Raw genomic sequence first — 21,176 nt, forward strand, 5'->3', positions numbered from 1 at the left:
GGCTGACCACAGCAAGCCCCATGCAGGGGCTCAAACTCACCAATCCTGAGGTCATGACCTAAACTGAAGTTGGACACTCAACCGACTAAGCCACCCAGGTGTCCCCCTAAGCAACTGTATATTGCATAAGTTAATTAACCACCTCATTTTACAAATGAGGCAAACCTAGCCTCGACATAACAAAAAGAATGGAACCAGGTTATGGTAGATTAGGTTTCTAACAATGGTCACAAAATTTCCTATGACATATGCTCATTTGCAATGTGTCCTTGCCCATCCCCTATCAAGAAACAGAGTCTACTTCCTCTTCCCTTAGACCTAGATTGACCTCGTGGTTTGTTTTCATGAATAGAATGCAGCCAAAATGATGCTGTGCAACTTTTGAGTCTGGGCCTGAAAAGTTTTGCATTTATGTTTCTGCTGTTTAGAATACTTGCTCCTAGAAGCTGTCCAGGTAAGGAAGCTCGGGCAGGCCATGTTGGAAAAGTCACATGGAGAGCGAAAGATAGAGTTAGCCTCCACACAATCCTTGCTCAGGCACCATATTGGATATTCAGGCCCAGCCTCCATCTTACTACAACCACTTGAGAGACTGATGACACAGGGAGCAGAAAAAAAAACAAAAAAAACAAACAAAAAAAAAAACACCCAAATTCTACCTGAATGCTAGCAAAGCCAGTAGTCATTGTTTTAAACACTAAGTTTTGAAATAGACATCAACCAAAAACTTAAAACGAAAGTCACATATCTAGCGGTGGTAGAACTCTCACAGAAACCAAGTCTTTTTCCCTCCTCTCCAAATCTGAAGCACAGTAGTCTAACGTTTGCTTTTTGTTGTACAAAAGTTAAGAATCTCTATTCTTAATTTTAAAATAATGGATGGAACACAATGCAGGCAGTTACTTTATTTCTAGAGTTAGTCTTAATTATCTGTGACTTATCAAAAAGAAACGCAAATAATACTCCCAGAACCCTCAGGAAGATGTGATACTTGAATAATTAGCACCTGTACACATAAAAAAGAAGATCCTAAAACTAGAATCAAAATGTGGCCACAAGGAACTTCAAATACTTTTAAGATAAATACATTTATATTTTCCCGTACATATGACAAAAATAGGAAAAAGTGCCTGAAGCATTGCCTCTGGATAAGGAAAGAGGGCTGCCAAATCCCATAAACGTAAAATAAGTTGAAATCCAAACAACTCTGCTGAACAAATTTTCTATAGCTCAGCATTCTTTTTGAAGCAGAACATTATCAGTCTATAAGTTTCGGCAATTCAATCTCTTCAAATGGCTTATAAGTAAATACATTATTAGTGTTTTGAAAGTTACAGAATTTGAGTAGGAAGTTATAAAAGTTGGATATGAAATATGAAGAAATGAAATTAAGGACCCCAAAACATTATACATTCAGTTGTAAACATGATCCAAAGTTTTCATAAACCATAAAACACTAAGTGATTAAAACACTTTCATTCAAGTTGAGGAGTATTTTAAAACTTTATGAGTATTTATTAACCAGAATGCTATGTTCAGTGCCAAAAACTATAAGGCAAAGGAAGGAAGAAAGGAATAGAGGGAAAAAGGGAGGAGAGTGGACAAAGAGGAAGTGTCTTGTTATTTCTTTGAAAATTGACAGTAGAAATAGAAAGATTGGTGTGAAAAGGAACAAATGTGAGAATACGCATTCCCAGAACTACAGTCTTAAATGTAGTCTATGAAGTTTATTTCCCCTGCACTCCCCTTCTCAAGTGAATATAGACTCCTAATTCTATACCTCACAGTCCTCAATCTAGAGAAATCAGTAGGACTCCTAGAGTAAGCACCCCACTAGAATGCCAATTCATTCTTACATTATTTCAATGACATGAGCTCTGTGACACATTGACTCACATGACAATGTGACTGTTTTGACACATTGTCTCAATTCCCTTTGCTAGCTCCCCTTCGTTATTTTACCACTGTTAGTCCAATTTAGGTTTCACCTCACCTCTTACAGTAAAATGATTTTTTTTAACCTGAAATTTGTTGTATAGCAAGACCTAGAGATTGGAAATTAAATAACGAAAGGTAGCCAAGTTCCATGTAAGTTTCTTTTCATCAACCTTCAAAGCGAGAGGTTTTTCTCAAAAGGAAACAGTGTCAGCAGGAGGCTTTAAATCATTGAGTTCAAAATTAGGTGTTCTTAATCCTGTTTTGAACTCCATTTGCTCCCAGGTTTCAATGAAAGAACTAGAGGGGGCAGATTTGGATTTACCTGAATTGTACTCAGGCTCCTGGCGTCTCTGCTCCATCTGCCCCATTGCAGGTCTTAAGTTGCCTCTGATTTGTCATTTATATGTGCTTCACATTTCAAATATCAAAACAGAGACTTTTATTGAACATATGACAAGCAGGGGTGCCTGGGTGGCTCAGTCTGTTAAGTGTCCAGCTTCGGCTCAGGTCATGATCTCACTATTTGTGAATTCGAGCCCTGCCATCGGACTCTGTGCTGACACCTGGGAACCAGGAGCCTGCTTGGGATTCTGTGTCTCCCCTCCCTCTCTCTTTGCCCCTTCCTCCACTCATATTCATTCATTCATTCTCTCTCTGTCTCTCTCTCTCTGTCTCTCTCTCTCTCTCTCTCTCTCTCTCCCAAAAATAAACATTAAAAAAAATATGACAAGGAATGGGAGTCCTTAGATACCTGTGTCCTTCAAGAGCGTATGCTTTTCATTCTTGACCATCTTTCTGGGTGATTTTACCTATTTCTATTCTGATGACTTACATCCTCCATCCAGACCTTCTTTCGAAGACCAAGACCAAGGTATATCCAGTAGCCTGTTTTATATGGCCACTTCCTGGACCCATAGCAGCCTCTAAATCAGCATTTATGTAACAGAATTTATTGCATCCGTCATCCAAACAGTTTCTTGTCCTGGCTAGCTTGTTTTGCTAATGCACCCCCTGGTTATCTAAGCAGAAAAATCTGCGTATCATCTTTTGGTTCCTCTCCTCCCTTATTGTATGCACTCAGTCACAAAATCCTGTTTTACATGAAAGAATACTTTTACAAAAAAGTATTCTCTCTCCTCTCTCTTCCCATTACCAATCTCAATGTCCTTCTTACCTGGAATACTAAATATTTAACTTTATCCACTGCCTTTTGTTGATTCTATCCTGGATCCATTTTCCACTATTCCATACAGTAAGATGTTGAATACACAAATGTGATCCTGATGCCTTTACTGATTAAACCCTTCAAGACTGCCACTTCAATTTCAAGATAAACTCTAAACTCTAAACCCCATTTCAAGACACAAAGGCCCTTGTCTACCTTATTAGTCTCACTGTGTGTTTTCCCCATTCCTAACCTTGTAATTTAACCATACTACAGCATCTGCAATTCCCTGATGTCTTCTCTGCTCATCAGTATATGCTATTCCTTCTAGAAATTTATATCTCACTTATTAGCCTGTTAAACACCTTTTTCTTCGTAAACCCTTCGGCATTCCTTCTTTCTACAAAATCTTTACTGTATTTCACACACCTCGATGTCCATTTAGCCACAATAGACAGATTGCTATTTTCCTTCACTGTGCCAACTCTATATCATATATAGAACTCACAAAATTGTTTAAGTATCTAGCTTTACCTTTAGGCTCTGAACTCCTTCCGAAGAAACGAACCATGTTCACTTTTCATCTTTAGTACCTGACAAGTGCCTTTCAGGTACTAGCAACACCGTTACTTGAAAAATAAATAAGTGAACAAGTGCAAAAATAATTAGTATGATCTTTAGGTAGTTTCTCAGTCAAATTTTCTTTGTCTAGAATAACTGCACATAATGCACAAATCCATGAGCTCAATTCTATGAACTATGATATCAAAGAAAAAAGATAATGCATAAAAACAAAGTCTGGGGTAGAAAGAATATCAGTGCTACACAAATGTTTCCAGTAGGAGCTAGAAGATTTATGTAAGAGCAAGCAGTTAAGCTTAGTCTTGATGGATACATTAAATATGGAGAGTAGTAAGGAAAGCAGAGTGAGCATAGTTCCTGGGAGAACAAAATGAGTGAAATGGTTGAAGTCAAAGCCACTGCAATGTCTGTTAGCGACGATACAGAGATGTTCTGTCTGGACCCACGGCTGGGCATTTTTGAGAAGTTGTGAGACATAAAATTGGAGGAGAGAAATGTGGCTATTAGAATATTTTAAATCACTTCAGAAGGTACTAATTATCATCATCAGGATATTTAAAAATAATTTGCTACAAAATTGGAGTAATTAAAAGAAATCACCAGATCTTGAATTTCTAATTATGAGTATACTTTTCAAAATGACTTGTCAAGGCTGGTAGTGTCTGTTACAATTAAATAGTGAATCTATTTACTGACATTTCATCCTAACACACGGAAAGGGTCTTCATGCTTTGCTGCCATCTTTCAGGTCCCATCCCTTTGTAGTTGTGATAACACTCATTCAAGGTTCCAGTAAAAAACTTACTTTTTTTTAACCATTCCTTGAATTTAACTTTTGTTTTCATTCTTCATCTCTTTGGTTATGCTCTACGCTTTCCCTACAATACTCTTATCTAATCTCTACTTTCCAAATCCCTATTCATCCATCAAGACAGGGGCACCTGGGTGGCTCTGTTAAGCATCCAACTTCGGCTCAGGTCACAATCTCATGGTTTGTGAGTTCAAGCCCTGCACTGGGCTCTGTACTGACTGTGTGGAGCCTGCTTGGGATTCTCATTCTCCTTCTTGCTGTCCCTCTCCCACTTGCTCTCTCTCTCAAAATGAATAAATAAACTTTAAAAAAAAAAAAAGTGCAATGTCATCTACTCCATGAGCTTGTCCCAGAAACACAGGCCAAAATTAGGGTTAAAAGGCAACTTTTCACTCCTATTTTAAAACTCAACATGCAAAATCATTATTGCTAGCATATAGTTTTCTATCAAGGCTCCTGAGGCACCAAACTGGGCCTTATTTATCTTGACCTAGAGAACTTTGCAGAGTTCCTGGCAAACAGAAGGAGTTAAATAAAGGTTAAAATGATTTTAAAAATATTGGCCAGACAATAATGTGTTGACAGCTTTTAATTGCCAACAATCTAATATCTTTATGTTTTCATATATAATATTCTGTTAAAAATAGATGACAAGAATATAGAAAAATTTTTGCCTATCAGGTAAACAACATTTAAAAAAAATACTATAGGTATGGTAGAAGTGAAAAGAATACTTTCATATGCTGCTAGTACAAGAATAAATTTCTGAAAGCAGTTTGGCAATATTTAGCAAAATTTGGGGCATCCAACTTCGGCTCAGGTCATGATCTCACGGTTCATGGGTTTGAGCCCCGCGTAGGGCTCTGTGCTGACAGCTCAGAGCCTGGAACCTGTTTCTGATTCTGTGTCTCCCTCGCTCTCTGCCCCTCCCCTGTTCACGCTCTGTCTCTTTCTCTCTCTCAAAAATAAGTAAACGTTAACAATTTTTTTAAATAAAAAATGAAATGTCATGTAACCACTGAATTTTGTGTTTACAAATAGTATGTAAAAACAGAAACAAATTTAATACTTTTGTTTTGAAGGCAACGAAGATTTATACACAAATCCTACTTCAGCTCCATACTAGCTAAATAACTTACAGCAAGTTACTTATAATCTCCAAACTGTAATTTTCACATCCATACATTGGGCATAATAATAGTAATTATTTCATAGGGTTGATGTGAGAAATCAGTGAAAAAAAATGTAAAAAAATTCAGAACAATGCCTGGCACAGAGTAAGTGATTAGCAATATAATTTATTATACCAACGACAATAACAGTGATGGAAGTGGCTCATAAGAGCAAACTGGGACCTGTTTTAGCAGGAGTGCCTAGGATCACAAGATGAAGTATTTCATTTTAGTGCAGCTCAACTGTTAGGATGGCATTCAGAATGAACTAAAGATCAAAAGAGAGAACTTCAACGTTTTCTTTATAAGCATTTTTTGGTGAAAAATACATAATCCTATTTTTAGTTATTATTCTGGGCATAGTAGTGCTGGGTGTCATGGTTTTCATGATTAGGATGGATATTTTGGAGTTCCTTTTCAGATATATAAAAATACTTTATTTTTGACAAGATAATTCTGCCACCTTGCTAACTAATCATCTGAGAGCCTACACAATTATTTACATTGTACCATTAATGTCCCGTTTCTTTTTTAAAGCTCAGGCAATCATTGTGACAGTAACAAGTCGGGATTTTATAATTATTTGAGCTGCCTGTCTCCTTTGTTCCTCCTTAAAAGAGATGTCACTCAAATCCACGTCTGATTGGTACTTCCCAAAGAACAAGGAGGAAAATTTGCACTTGTCATGAAGTCATTTATAATGATGTTAGAAAAGAAAAGATTGAAACATTTATAAATTTCTTTAGAGGTACTTGCTATGCAAATATGCTGAGTGGGATGTTTTGAAGAAAAAAAAAACTTCTTTAAAATCTTATCTGTTTGAGAATCATTTTAAGACCCCAATTAATTGTAGGTGGAGTGTTAGGAGTCATGTGATAACTACAAATAAGTTGAATGTGACTGCTATATTTCAATCATTTTTGTGCCAAAACATTTACTTTGAAAGTATTTAGAATGAGATTACCCATCCAGTTAAAATTGTAACTTTAACGAAATAAAGATTAAATCAATATGTAATTATCTTTGGGAAAGGGATGAAAAAGTACAGGATCAGAAAATAATGAAGTGTGATTTATTTAAAGTCACAGAAGTACAAAGAGAAAGCTAAGCAACCATGAGCCATTTTCATCATTGACCAGGTTTATCTCTTTTGTTCTGCATATGTGAGTGCATGTTATGCGTGCACAGTTAGAGGACATATATGTAAAATTCCTATGGAATATGTGTGAATATATATATATATATACGTACACACACACACACACACACACATATATATATATATATATATATATATATATATACACACATACACATATATATATATTTTCTTACCCTTGTATAACTACCCTTATATAACTATTTTCTTACCCTTGAAACATGTAAACTGCTTTGTGAATCATTAGCATTTGCTTCTATATGAAATTCATCTCTGTCAGTTCTTTTTGTGTAATGTGAAAGTCATGCTCTACTCAGGCACAGAAGAGAAACAGTCTTTGTGGGACTCAAACATTGAGTCTGTGAAGCAACAAATGTTAATTCTGATTCTTAGCTGTTGAAGCACCAACCACTCTGAAAGAAAATTATTTCAGTTGGTTAAAAAAAAAAAACAAAAAAAAAAAACCAAAAAACCTTCTTTCCAAAGTTCTTGTGACCTGGGAAGCTTTCCATGCTTGTGGGTGAAGATTTAGTTGGTAATATGAAAACTGTACCTTGAGTATTCATATCAGAAAATCTCAAGAACTTATGCAAACTGGGTAATCTTTGTGTAAGTCGCTTTGTATAACTGAGTCACTCCAGATGGGAAAAATGATGGTGTGATGTTGGTCTCTATGTTTCAGTTCTAAAACCGTCTGAAGACACCAAAGATTCCAAAGGGACAAAAGTGGGTCCTTATCAATTCACACGGTACCACTGATATCTGATTTATAGGAAATCATCAAAAGTGATGAAATGATTTGTATCTGGTTAAGGATATGATGCAAGTTGTTGGTACTATGCAAAGATCAAGAGGACTTTTGAAGACTGAGAATATGGAGAAGAGAGAGAGAAAGTGAACGGAGCATATTGAGGAAAGTGAGGCCACCTTATCCTAGCCTACTGGAAAACACCATGATCAATGGGAAAAACAGATGTAAAGAATCAGTCAATGAATCAATATGGTTAGAGAAGGAGAATCCAATAAAGACAACCAGGATGATTAGAAAAGGTAATTTTGAGTAAGAGCAAACAAATAAATGAAACCTTAGATTTAAAATAAAACCCAAAAAGATCTAATGACTTTAGGGCAGCTTGGGTGGCTCAGTCAGTTAAGCATCCAATTTCGGCTCAGGTCATGACCTCATGGCTCGTGAGTTCAAGCCCCGCATTGGGATCTGTGCTAACAGCTCAGATCCTGGAGCCTGCTTTGGATTCTGGGTCTCCCTCTATCTCTGACCCTTCCCCACTCACTCTCTCTCTCTCTCTGTAAAATAAATAAACGCTAATTTTTTTTAATATAATGACTTCTGTAATTATAAATGGAATGTAAAACAATAATTTAGTTTGGGACTGGAATATAATAAAATATAAAATAAAAACCTTGGTAAAATAAATTAATACAAATAACTATTAAGCACTTAGTGTATTCTAGGCACTGCACTAAGACTACATATAATTTTCTGAAACCAGTATCTTGAACACAGGAATCTCCTCAGCTATTTCTAGTCTGATTAAAATGGCCAAAGGATTGTAAGAAGATAGAACAATTTGGATCACTTCTAGAAATAGATAAACCTGGAAAGCAACTCTGTTCTGCAACATTTTGGAGTACAAGAAGGTGAAATCTGGAGCTCTATTTCATCCTCAACATGAAATCTTCCTGCAATTAATTTACCTAACAGAGTTACCACAAAATAAAATCCATTTGTTCTCAGATCAATTGTATTGGCAATTCAAAACAAAAACAAAAACAACTTAAGATTTGAGAAGATCTTGGGGCACCTGCGTGGCTCAGTTAAGTGTCCAACTCTCGGTTCAGCTCAGGTCATGATCTCACAGTTCGTGAGTTTGAGCCCTGAATCGGGCTCCATGCTGACAGTGTGGAGCCTGCTTGGGATTCTCTCTCTCCCTCTTTCTTCTGTCCCTCCCCTGCTCTCTGTCTGTCTCTCTCTCTCTCTCTCAAAAAAATAATTTAAAAAAGAATAACAAAAGATCTGAGAAGATCCTAAGATCAATACGCGGGCAATCATTCCACCCAGTTTAAAGGCAAATTAACAACAACAACAATGACAACAACAGCCTTGAATAACAGATTTTTTGCAAGGTTACTTTTTTTAAACAACAAAACCCTGGATATTAATATGAAATATTTTTAATATCTTAAACATAAAGGAATAGAATGTAGTACTGGAAAGTCAAAGACAGACTGTACTTAAGACAAATTAACAAACAATCAAAGATGATTTATTTTAGAAAATAAATTATGGAGAAATTTAGCTTTTTGGCCTTAATATATAAACTCTATGGAAGAAACATTGAAACATAAAAAAATACAGAGTACTAAAATCAAAAGAGCTGAGCCTAAAGGCAGGTAGGTAAAAAGAAGTAATAGAAACATACTAGAAGAAAATATGTAATCACAAATATGAATATATTTATGCAAGGAAACTTTTTATGAATATTCAAGAGGAGCTTCTTCAGGAAAAAAAAGAATACATTAGTATTAACATATACATATATATACACACACGATTATTATTGTCATTGCTGGTAAAAAGATGTTTGATAAAGTCAACAGCCATTCTTTATTTTAAAACCGTCAATAAAGTAGGAATAGAAACAACATCTATAAACATCCAAATTCAGTATGCTTCATGAAAAAAATAATACCATCATTCTCATTCAAATTAGGAAAATGACAAGGAAGGCCACACTCATTGCCATTATTGAACATTGCCCTAGAGGTTACCAGCCATTGTAAATAGAGAAAGAAATATGATGCATTAAAATTGAAAAGGTGATAAAGAGGGGCACCAGGGTGGCTCAGTCAGTTAAGCATCTGACTTTTGATTTTGCCTCAAGTCATGATATCATGGTTTGTGAGATCAAACCTCATGTCAGGCTCTGTGCTAACAGCACAGAGCCTGCTTGGAATTCTGTCTTTGCCCCTCTCCTGCTCATGCTCTCTCTCTCTCTCAAAATAAATAAATGAAACATTAAAAAAACCTGATAATTAAGAAAAACATGATAAAGATACCACTATTTATAGATTACATACCTGAAAACCCTGCAAATCAAGTGAAAAACTAGTGACAGCAAGGTAATTCAGTGTGATAATGGGATACAACATTAATATGAAGAAAACCAGTAACTTTTACACTTAGAAGAGAAAATATACCATTTTCAGTAGCAATAACTATAAATAATAATAAATATATTATATAAATGCACCAAGAAATGTGTAGAACTTTATTAGATATTTTAAAAACATTATAAAGAACACACAAAAGAACTCAACAAACGTCCTTTGATAGGTTCAGTTCTTCCGAAGTTGATCTGTAAATGAAGCACCAGCCTAAGAAAATACCCACTGATTTTTTTAAAATTGAAGAGCTATAATTTTGGGGGGACAATGAAGTAGTCATTATTTGAAAGCTCAAAAGGAGAAAGAAGAGGAGAAGGACAAGAAGGAAGAGAAAAAGGAAAAGAATCAGCCTTAAGAGCAAAAACACCCACAAGAAATCATATTATATAGGGATGATCTTGAGTTCCTGACACCCTTATGAAATGGCTTAAGTTTCTGGATCCCATCCCCCCCCCCCCCACATAACCCTGAGAAAAACATAAATATGAGAGGGGAATACAGAATCCAGGTTATTAAAACAATAAAATAAAGAGCAGAAATGGGTAACAATTGTTCAAGTCACTAATTTCCCTAGGGTTCAATTAGGGCAAAGTAAAACATATCAACCACAGATACATATTGTCTGAGCACAAAGAGCTGTAACACCAGGAAATGAAACCGCTTCGGTGCCATCTACCCTCCTCCTCCCGTTACCCCAAAGCAGTCTGACAGAACTGCAAGATGTGTAAGGTGTCTTTCATTATTGTTCTTTGTTATTTTCTTTTTAAAATTTACTTATTTATTTTGAGAGAGAGAGAGTGCAAGTGGGCAGGGGCAGAGAGGGAGGGAGACAGAGATCCTGGGCAGGCTCCTCACTGTCAGTGCAGAGCCTGATGTGGGGCTCGGACTCAGGAACTGGGAGATTTGACCTGAGCTGAAATCAAGAGTCAGACGTTTAATGGACTGAGCCACCCAGGTGTCCCTGTTCTTGATTATTTTCAAATTTTTAAAATAATGAACCTTTATTTTACAACACATAGCCAGTATAAGGCAAACAAAGAATATATATAATGAGTTTCTCTTTAGCGTTATCTGTTCTATGAAGTATGGAGAAGAATCACAACTCAGGTCTCTGATCTCAGTTCAAATTCTACTAGAAGCAATGAAAATTAACAAACATTTATAAAACAATGTAAGGCAATATGTAAGTAAAAGCTGAATTGTGTTACAAGGTTATAATGAGACCCCAGTGTGGAAACTGAAAGGTTAATGGTGTTTATGAGGGAAAGAGAGAGAGAGAGAGAAGACCACAGTCATTCAAATTATCAATTAAAACCGTGATCAACTATTCAAAACAAGAACTGAAATCCTGAGATGGCTGTATCTCCTCTCTCCTAGAGACAATAATCTGTGGTTCTAGAACACTATTACTGCCCCTTTTTTCCTGCAAAAATTATTTTTTTAATTCCATATAACATACAGTGTTGTACTCATTTCAGGTATACAATAGTGATTCAACAATTCTATACATGACTCAGTGCTCGTCACCATAAATGTACTCTTAATCCTCTTTGTCCATTTCATCCATCTCCTTTCTGACAGCCATATTTGTTCTCTACTAGTTAAGAGTGGAACTGGAGAGTGTTATGCTAAGTGAAATAAATCATACACAGAAAGACAGATACCATATGTTTTCACTGTTATGTGGATCCTGAGAAACTTAACAGAAGACCGTGGGGGAGGGAAGGAGGAAAAAAAGAGTTAGAGAGGGAGGGAGCCAAACCATAAGAGACTCCTAAAAACTGAGAATAAACTGAGGGTTGATGGGGGTAGGAGGGAGGGGAAAGTGGGTGATGGGCCTCGAGGAGGGCACCTGTTGCATGAGCACTGGGTGTTGTATGGAAGCCAATTTGACAATAAATTTCATATTAAAACAAGAGAGTCTGTTCTGGAGATTTTTCTCTACTTTTCTTTCTTTTTCTTAAGCTTATTTATTTTGAGAGAGACAGCACAAACAGGAGAGGGGCAGAGAGAGAGAGAGGGAGAGAGAGAATCCCAAGCAGGCTCCACACTGTCAGCACAGAGCTTGACACAGGGCTCAAACCCATGAAACAGGGATATCCTGACCTGAGCTGAAACCAAGAGTCAGACACCTGAGAGTTGGACACTTAACCAACTGAGCCACACAAGTACCCCTCTTCTTTGTTCATTTGTTTTGTTTCTTAAATTCTGTATATGAGTAAAATCATATGGTATTCGTCTTTCTATGACTTATTTCACTTAGCATCGTATCCTCTAGATCCATTCACATTGTTGCAAATGGAAAAATTTCATTCTTTTTTATGGCTGAGTAATATATATACATACACACACACATACCACTTTTTCCTTATCCAGTCATCAATTGATGGACACTTGGGTTGTTCTCATAATTTGGCTATTGTAAATAATGCTGCAGTAAAAATAGGAGTGTGTATATCTTTTCAAATCAGTGGTTTAGCATTCTTTGGGTAAATACTCAGTAGTGGATTACTGGATCACTTGGTAATTCTATTTTTAATTTTTTAAGTAATTCCCTATATTGCTTTCCACAATAGCTATACCATTTTGCATTCCTATCAACAGTGCATTGGGGTTTCTTTTTCTCCACATTCTCACTAACACCTGTGGTTGCTTTTATTTTTCATTTTATGCATTCTGACAGGTATGAGGTGTTATCTCATATGGTTTTGATTTTCATTTCTCTGATGATGAGTGATGCTGAGCATTTTTTTTCATGTTTCTGTTAGCCATGCGTATGTCTTCTTTGGAAAAATGTCTATTCCTGTCTTTTGCCCATTTCTTCACTGGATTATTTGTTTTTTGGGTGTTCAATTTGTAAGTTCTTTATAGATTTTGGATACTAACTCTTTATCTGATATGACATTTGCAAATATCTTCTCCCATTCAACAAGTCCTGTAGTTTTGTTGTTTCCTTTAATATGAAGAAGGTTTTAATTTTGATGTAGTCCCACTAGTTTATTTTTGCTTTTGTTTCTCCTTCCCTTGGGAGATGGAACTAGAAAAATGTTGCTATAGCTGATGCCTGTTCTCTCTTCTATGATTTTTATGGTTTTAGGCCTTACATTTAGGTCCTTAATCCATTTTGAGTTTATTTTTGTGTATGGTGTGAAAAAGTAATCCAGTTTCATTGTTTTGCATGTAGCTATCTAGTTTTTCCCAAGACAATTTGTTGAAGAAACTATCTTTTTCTCATTGCATATCCTTTCTTCCTTTGTTGAAGATTAATTGACTATATAATCATGGGTTTATCTGGAGGCCGTTTGTTCTATTGATCTGTGTGTCTATTTTTGTGCCAGTACCATACTCTTTTCATTACTATCGCTTTTGTAGGACATCTTGATATCTAGGATTGTAATACTTCCAGTTTTGTTCTTCTTTTTTAAGATTGCTTTGGCTATTTGGGTTCTTTTGTGGTTCCATACAAATGTTAAGATTATGCGTTCTAGTTCTGTGAAAAATGCTGTTGGTATCTTGATAGTGATTACATTAAATCTGCAGGTTGATTTGGGAAGTATAGACATTTTAACAATATTTTTTCCTCCATTCCATGAGCCTGGAATATCTTTCCATTTATTTGTGTTATCTTCAGTTTCTTTTATCAATATGTTATTGTTTTGAAAGTATAAATCTTTCATTTCCTTGATTAAATTCATTCCTAGGTTAAGTTTATTCCTAGGTATTTTATTATTTTTGATGCAATGGTAAATGGGATTGTTTTCTTAATTCTCTTTCTGCTACTTCATTATTAGTGTTATAGAAATGCAGTGGATTTCTGTATATTGATTTTGTATCCTGCTACCTTACTGAATTTACTTGTCAGTTCTAGTAGTTTTTTGGTGGAGTCTTTAGGGTTTTCTATATATAGTATAGTGTCATCTGCAAAATAGCAAAAGTTTTACTTCTTCCTCACCAATGTGGATGCCTTTCATTTCTTTTTGTTGTGTGACTGCTGTGGCTAGGATTTTGAGTACTATGCTGAATAACAGTGGTGAGCGTGAACATCATCTTATTCTTAATCTGAGAGGAAAAGCTCTTGTTTTTTCACTATTGAGTTTGATGTTAGCTGTGGGTTTTTCATGTATGACTTTTATTATGCTGAGGTATGTTCCCTCTAAACCTACTTTGTTGAGGGTTTTGTCATGAGTGGATATTGTGCTTTATCAAATGCTTTTTGGAATCTATTGCAATTATCACACGGTTTTATGCTTTCTCTTGTTGATGTGATGCATCATGTTGATTGTTTGAACCGCACTTGCATCCTGGGAATAAATTCCACTTGATTGTGGTGAATGATCTTTTTAAAGTATTGTTGGATTTTGTTGATTAATATTTTGTAGATTTTTGCATCTATGTTCATCAGAGATTTTAGCCTGTAGTTCTCTTTTTTTGTAGTGTCTTCATCTGATTTTGATATCTGGTCTCATAGGATTAATTTGGAAGTTTTCCTTCTTTTTTCTATTTGTTGGAAGAGTTTGAGAAGAATAGGTATTAACTCATCTTTAAACATTTGGTAGAATTCACCTATAAAACCATTTGGTCCTGGACTCTTGTTTGCTGGGAGGTTTTTTTATTACTGATTCAATTTCATTGCTAGTAATCAGTCTGTTCAAATTTTCTGTTCCTTCCTGATTCAGTTTTCGGAGGTTATACGTGTATAGGAATTTACTCATTTCTTCTGGGTTGTCCAATTTGTCCATTTCTTCTAGGTTGTCCTATTATATTCACTAAGTTGCATTTAATTTTTTATTATATTCTCTTATAATCTTTTGTATTCCTGTAGTGTCAGTTGTCATTTCTCCCTTTCATTTCTGATTTTGTTTGAGTCTTCATTTTTTCTTTTCTTTAAATGAGTCTGGTTAAAGGTTTAACAATTTTGTAGATCTTTTCAAATTTTCCAAAAACCAGTTCCTGGTTTGATCTGTTCTATTGCGTGTGTTTTTTTGTTTTTGTTTTTGTTTGTTTTTTTAGTTTCTTATTTGCTTATTTTTGTTCCAATCTCTATTATTTCCTTCCTTCTACTGCCGTTGGGTTTTGTTTGTTCTTCTTTTTCTAGCTCCTTTAGGTATAAGGTTTGGTTCTTTATTTGAGATTGTTCTTGCTTGTTGAAATGGACACGTATAGCTATACATTACCCTCTTAGAAGAGCTTTTGCTGCATTCCAAAGATTTTGGACTATAATGTTTTTATTTTCATTTGTCTCCACGTATTTTTGGATTTCCTCTTTGATTTCTCTGTTGATCCATTCATTGTTCAGTAGCATGTCATTTAACCTCCATGTACTTGTGCTCCTTCCTGAGTGTTTCTTGTGGTTTGTTTCTAGTTTCATAGCATTGTGGTTAGAAAAGATGCATGGTATGATTTCAATCTTTTTGAATTTGTTGAGACTTGTTATGTGGCCTAATATATGATCAATTCTGAAAATATTGTGTGTATACTTGAAAAAATGTGCATTCTTCTGTTTTAGGATGGAATATTCTGAATATATAGATCCATATATTGGATCCTTTTGGGCAAACATGTCCATTTGGGCAAAATGTCACTCAAAGCCATTGTTTCTTTGTTAATTTTCTGTCCGGATTATCTATCCATTGATCTAAATGGTTATGTACTTATTACCATTTTGTTTTTCATTTTATGGTTGTTTTTGTAGTTCTCTGTTCTTCTCTTGCTCTCTTCTCTCACATTTTGCTGGCTTTCTTTAATGATATACTTAGATTCCTTTCTCTTTATTTTTTGCATTTGTTACCAGCTTTTTATTTGTGCTGTCCAACCCAAGTCTGTCCCCAGCCCACTGGTAGGACAGCAGTTGAACTGGTGTGTGTGGTTATCTTCTCTCCCCTGTGGCAGGAGTCACTTTGGAGTGGTGCTAGCCCCTGTTGAGGCAGCTTACACATTGCTGGGCTGTGGCACCACTTTGGATGGTTCCAGCCAAGGGTATGGAGGGGGCAGATCACAGAAGCTGTGGGAGGGTAGCTGCAGCTGCCCAAGAAAACTCCTGCCCAGGACTAGATGGAGGGTGTGGATCCAGAGAAGTGTGTAAGGGCAGGGCATGCTGTTAGCAAGCTAGGTGGAGAGTGTTGGTGCTGAGCTGATTCCTGCAGATGTCCATGTATTTACGTTGTGAGGCAAAGGAAGGAAATGGCACCCATGAGCTCTTCTGTTCTTGGAGAAGTCTCCCAAAGATCCCTGCCCCCCCAGCACATGCTCTGAGATTAGTATATAAATCTTCTTTATATACCTCAGGCATTTTTCAAATTGCTGCTTCTATGTTGTATCTCCATGGGGCTGTTTGTGCTATCTCTTAAGGACAGGGACTCTGCCCCTCCCATCTCCCCCAGAGGTGAACCTGCTGATTTTTAAAGTTCGAAGTGTTAAACCCCATGCATAGTTAGGCCCCTCTGGTTTTACAAATCACATGTTATGGGGAATCATCTTTCTTGTGGGTTCCTTGAGCCTGGGGTGTGTGGTATGGGAGTCTGTTCCTCTTCCTTCTCTGAACCCTCTTTGTCCTTCTCTCCCACAGAGGGTCCCAAGAGTCTGTTTGGCTCCTAAACACATTTCTGCCCTTCCTACCCTCTCTGATGTGGCCTCTTTTCTACATTTAGCGCTGAAGAGTCTCTTCTGCCAGTCTTTAGGTCATTTTCTGTTATTTACGCTGATGTGGGTGTTGTTACTTGTAGGATGAGGTGTATTTGTGGGATGAGGTGAGCCTAGAATCCTTCTATTTGCCATCTTCCCCAGAAGTACTTGCCCATTTATTTTATAGTTATTTTGTATAATACACATTATTTCTGAGAGAATTTAAGATGATTGCCATAGTACAAAGATGTCTTTGGAAATGTCTTATGGGCTTAGCCCCTAAGAGTCAACTGGCCAACAAACCACAATAAGACAGTGAGATACCTATTATTTCATACCTATTAGGATGGCTGGGAAAGAAAGAAAGAAAGAAAGAAAGAAAGAAAGAAAGAAAGAAAGAAAGAAAGAAAGAAAGAGAGGGAGAGAGAGAGAGAAAGAAAGAAAGAAAGAAAAAGAAAGGGAGGGAGGGAGGGAGGGAGGGAGGGAGAGAGAGAGAGAAAGAAAGAAAGAAAGAAAGAAAGAAAGAGAAAGAAGTGTTGGCAAGGATGTGGAGAAATCAGAACACTTGGGTATTGCTGGTGGAATTGTAAAATTCTGCAGTCACTATGGAAGATATTATGGTGCTTCTTCAAACAAATTAAACAGTTACCATATGATCTAGAAATTCTACTTCCAGGCATATAGCTAAAATAAATGAAAGCAAGGACTTGAACAGATACCTATACACCAATGTTCACAGCAGCATTATTTACAAAAATCAAAACGTGAAAGTAACCAAATGTCCATGGGCAGAAGAATGGATAAATGCAATGTTATACATACAGTGGAATATTGTTCTTTAAAATTGAAATTCTGACTCATGCTACAACATGGATGCACCTTGCGGATATCAGGCTAAGTAAAATAAACTAATCAGAAAAAAGCAAATAGTGTCCGATTCCACTTACTATGAATTACCTAGAGTAGTCACCTCCTCAAAACAGAAAGTAGAGTGGGGATTTTCAGGGCTGGTAAAAGGGGTCATGAGGAAGTGTTGTTAAATGAGTTCAGTCTTGCAAGATGAAAAGAGTTCTAGTGATTGGTTATACAACAATGTGAATGTACTTAATATCATAGAACCGTACACTTAACGTGGTTAAAATTGTAAGTTTTATGTAAGTATATTTTAGCACAAAAAAAATAGAGTCAAAGGCCAAATCATACAAACAAAATCAAGTGACAACCTCTCTAAACAGAAAAAAGGCCACTTACTGGGTCCTTATGTTACAATTACCTATGTCCTGTTTTTCTATATCCTTTACATCTGCATCTTAAACCACTACTCCCTAGCTCCATTACCCCACGAAAGATCACTTTGAATCTGGGGTCAGAGAAAGTGCTGTTGCCTCCAGGCAACTGGGGCCATGTTTTTTCCGTCTCACTCTTTCTATCCCTGTTGCCTGAAGGCATGACTATTCTTGTTAATTTTAACCTTGTAAATGGATGACCCTGAAAATTATTGGTACCGTGTCAATACCAGTAACCCAGTATATCTGAATTTATATATCATTTTTACTCCCTGGATTAGATTACTGGGATCACCCCACTTGTCTAGAGCTTGACTAAATGTTTTATGCACCTACTTTATGTGACTTTTACTTTTCATGAACAGAATAGCACTTGATGAATTCATACTGACTCTAGCTCTCTTCACTTCCAGTTTGTTTCAAGGTCTGCCTGAGAGGGCAGTGCTTTTTAACAGCCTTCCAGGAGCCTGAAGTCAAGAGCATCTAGAATTTGAGCAGGTGCAAACCAAAGAAAAGGGATATCGCTTTTATGGCAAAAACAAAAAGGGGAAGAGTTTTGATCAAGTTTTAATATAAAATAACACTGGGTAGGTAAAGTACAGTGAGATTCCTTTTTGTGCTATAATAACCCCTACAGTTTTTACTCAGAGGTTTCATTCATCCACAGGCTACTAGTGAAGAAAAGTGAATTAATTTAAATTAGGGAAAATAGGCCTTTCAACTTCCTACATCATAAAGCCAAATCTGTCACTTATTCGTAACAGTAAGCTTTAATCTAAGCAATTTTCTGTTAAAGTTTACTCAAATAAAAGTGCCAGAAGTTCAAACCAGAATGGTTAATACGTGAGCCTTGATGTTAAGTCTATCCCTGCAGATTCCTGAGGATGACCACCTGGAGACAAGTAAGAGCGGAGAGCCCTCAGGTTAGGGATGGCCAACTGTCTATCAGCAGGCAGCCCTCCTAGCCCAAGTGGGGAAGGGATGCTGGGACCCAGCAGGGAGGGGAAGAGAGAAAAGCAGGCAGGTCTGAAAGGAAGACCACATGGAAATAATTAAGCGGATGGGCAGCTGTGTCACAGCTAGAAACCAGAAAGTGCACAGGAAATTCAAAGTATAAAACAATACAAAATAATGACTTAAAAAAAGTCTTACTAAGGTTAAATGGAGAGCTCGGCTATCAAGAAACCACAGGAACTAAGAGAAGATTCCAGTGTTGACTGAAAAAAATCAAGGGGATTGGATATATGAAAAAAGTCCCTTTGAGGCAATTCCCTGCTTCTCTTAACGTAAAACAAACTGTCTCTTATTCCTTAGATGCCATTCGGATCCTGATTCAAATGACATTTCTGAAGCAGTGACAGGTTCGCACAACAATTCTCATTTTCCAGACTCACTTGGAAACATAGTCTAAGAGTTTTTTGCTTTTCTCTTTTTCTAATGCTGGCGTAAATAAAATCATTAAAGTAAATAAAAATCTCCGGGAGGCAAATTTTTCCTTATGGGAAATAAATGATACAAATTTCTCATATGATAGAGTTGTGAAAAGCAAAATATAACAAGAAGCTACTACTGTATTTAACATTATGACTCTGAAATCACATTGCCTGGGTCCAAATGCTAGCTCTATCCCTTACTCGTATTTGTGTGACCTTGCACCATTGACTCATCTCTGGTCTTCAGTTTCCCGTTTATTAAATAGTGATGATGTGTATATTATAAGGTCATTGTGAAGACAAAACAAATATATGTGACACATTTAAAAATAGTGCCTAGTAGATAAAAAGGCACTATGTATTTGGTATTAGAAGTGATTTTTTTTAAATGACAATTAGAAGCGAGGAGGAAGGAGGGAAGGGGAGAAGAGTATCATTTTCTTGGGTGTTCTGGTGGTTCATTTTACATGTCATAACACTAAGTATGCATTAAACCAAAAAACAATAGTGTATAATTCAAACAGGAGAATGGAAAAGGAATGGGTATTTATATAATTAAATCCTCATTATAACAGAAAACAAATAGTTATTAACTGAAACAGGTAAATGTCAAATATGTGAAAGTAAAACAGCCAAAATAATTAAAATCTGGAAACTGGAACTTAATGGCAAAAAGACATTACTCGATCGTTTAATCAGATGCATGTTATCACTTTGATAAACTATGTATGTATATATGTATAAATTATACACATATAAATTATATGTATAAATTTTAACTGTGCTTGCGGAACACAAGTCTTTAAATATGTGGAATCACACCAAAATTTGGTTTGCTATATCATAGTGTATAATTTGTATACATTTTAATAGGCTAGAACCTGAGACATCTGGTTTAAAGTGTCATGAAACACTATGCCCTAAGTGGTTTTTAAGAGCAGCTAACTGGAAAACATAGTTTAAATGTTGAACAATTTTGGCTTGGGGACCAAAGTCACATCATGGTCAATTTCCACTGGAATGTGGACTAGTCACCATTGCTTCCTGGCTGCTTCTGAGAGTTTAGGCCACAATGAAAACTGGTGACAGGTGGAACTTTTTCTCTATTTCTTACAAAAAACAACATGTGTAAGATACTCCTCTACTGCTATGTACTAGAAAGAAAGGGGCGCCTCAGAGCCACACTACTATTCAAAAGCTGCCAACCCCTCACATCTTTGAATTTCTTGGCATCCTCTTTAACTAACTGCTTCGTTTTCAGCCAATTAAGTCATTCTCAGTACCCTGCTTAACAGAGAAACAGAACTAACGGTGTGACCTTGAACAAGTTTGAATTCTCTGAATAGCAATTTTCTCACTTTTGAGAGGAAAGGAGGAGAAATTAGATCCCCAAGGACCCTTCTACAACTTGAGTCTCTTATTTCTCAAATTCTACCCAACAGGAATATCTTTTCTTTCCAGGGAACATTATATACCCTTCTTCCTCAGACATTATAGATGATAATGGTGCCAATGTACCCAGACATAACACAGTCTATTAACTTGGCTCTCTTTTGCTTTGATGAGTATGTAAGTTGATAATTGTATTTAAAGTGAACTTCTGCATCCTCCCAAATACCCTAAGTAAGTCCTCTAAGGCACCAAGCATTAGTAGAATGCTTTACTTTCAGTAAAGTCTGAGGAAAGTTTCCCATTTGTAGTAGAAAAGGATAAAGGGGGAGACAAGTGAAAGCAAAAATAATTCAAATGCCAAAAGTTGGAAATAACTGTTCTTATACTATTTTGAAGTCTGTTACTCATAATTTTTTAACTGCAAGGCAATA

Source organism: Panthera onca, chromosome C2 (assembly GCF_046562875.1).
Source record: "Panthera onca isolate mPanOnc1 chromosome C2, mPanOnc1 haplotype 2, whole genome shotgun sequence".
Taxonomy (NCBI): Eukaryota; Metazoa; Chordata; class Mammalia; order Carnivora; family Felidae; genus Panthera; species Panthera onca.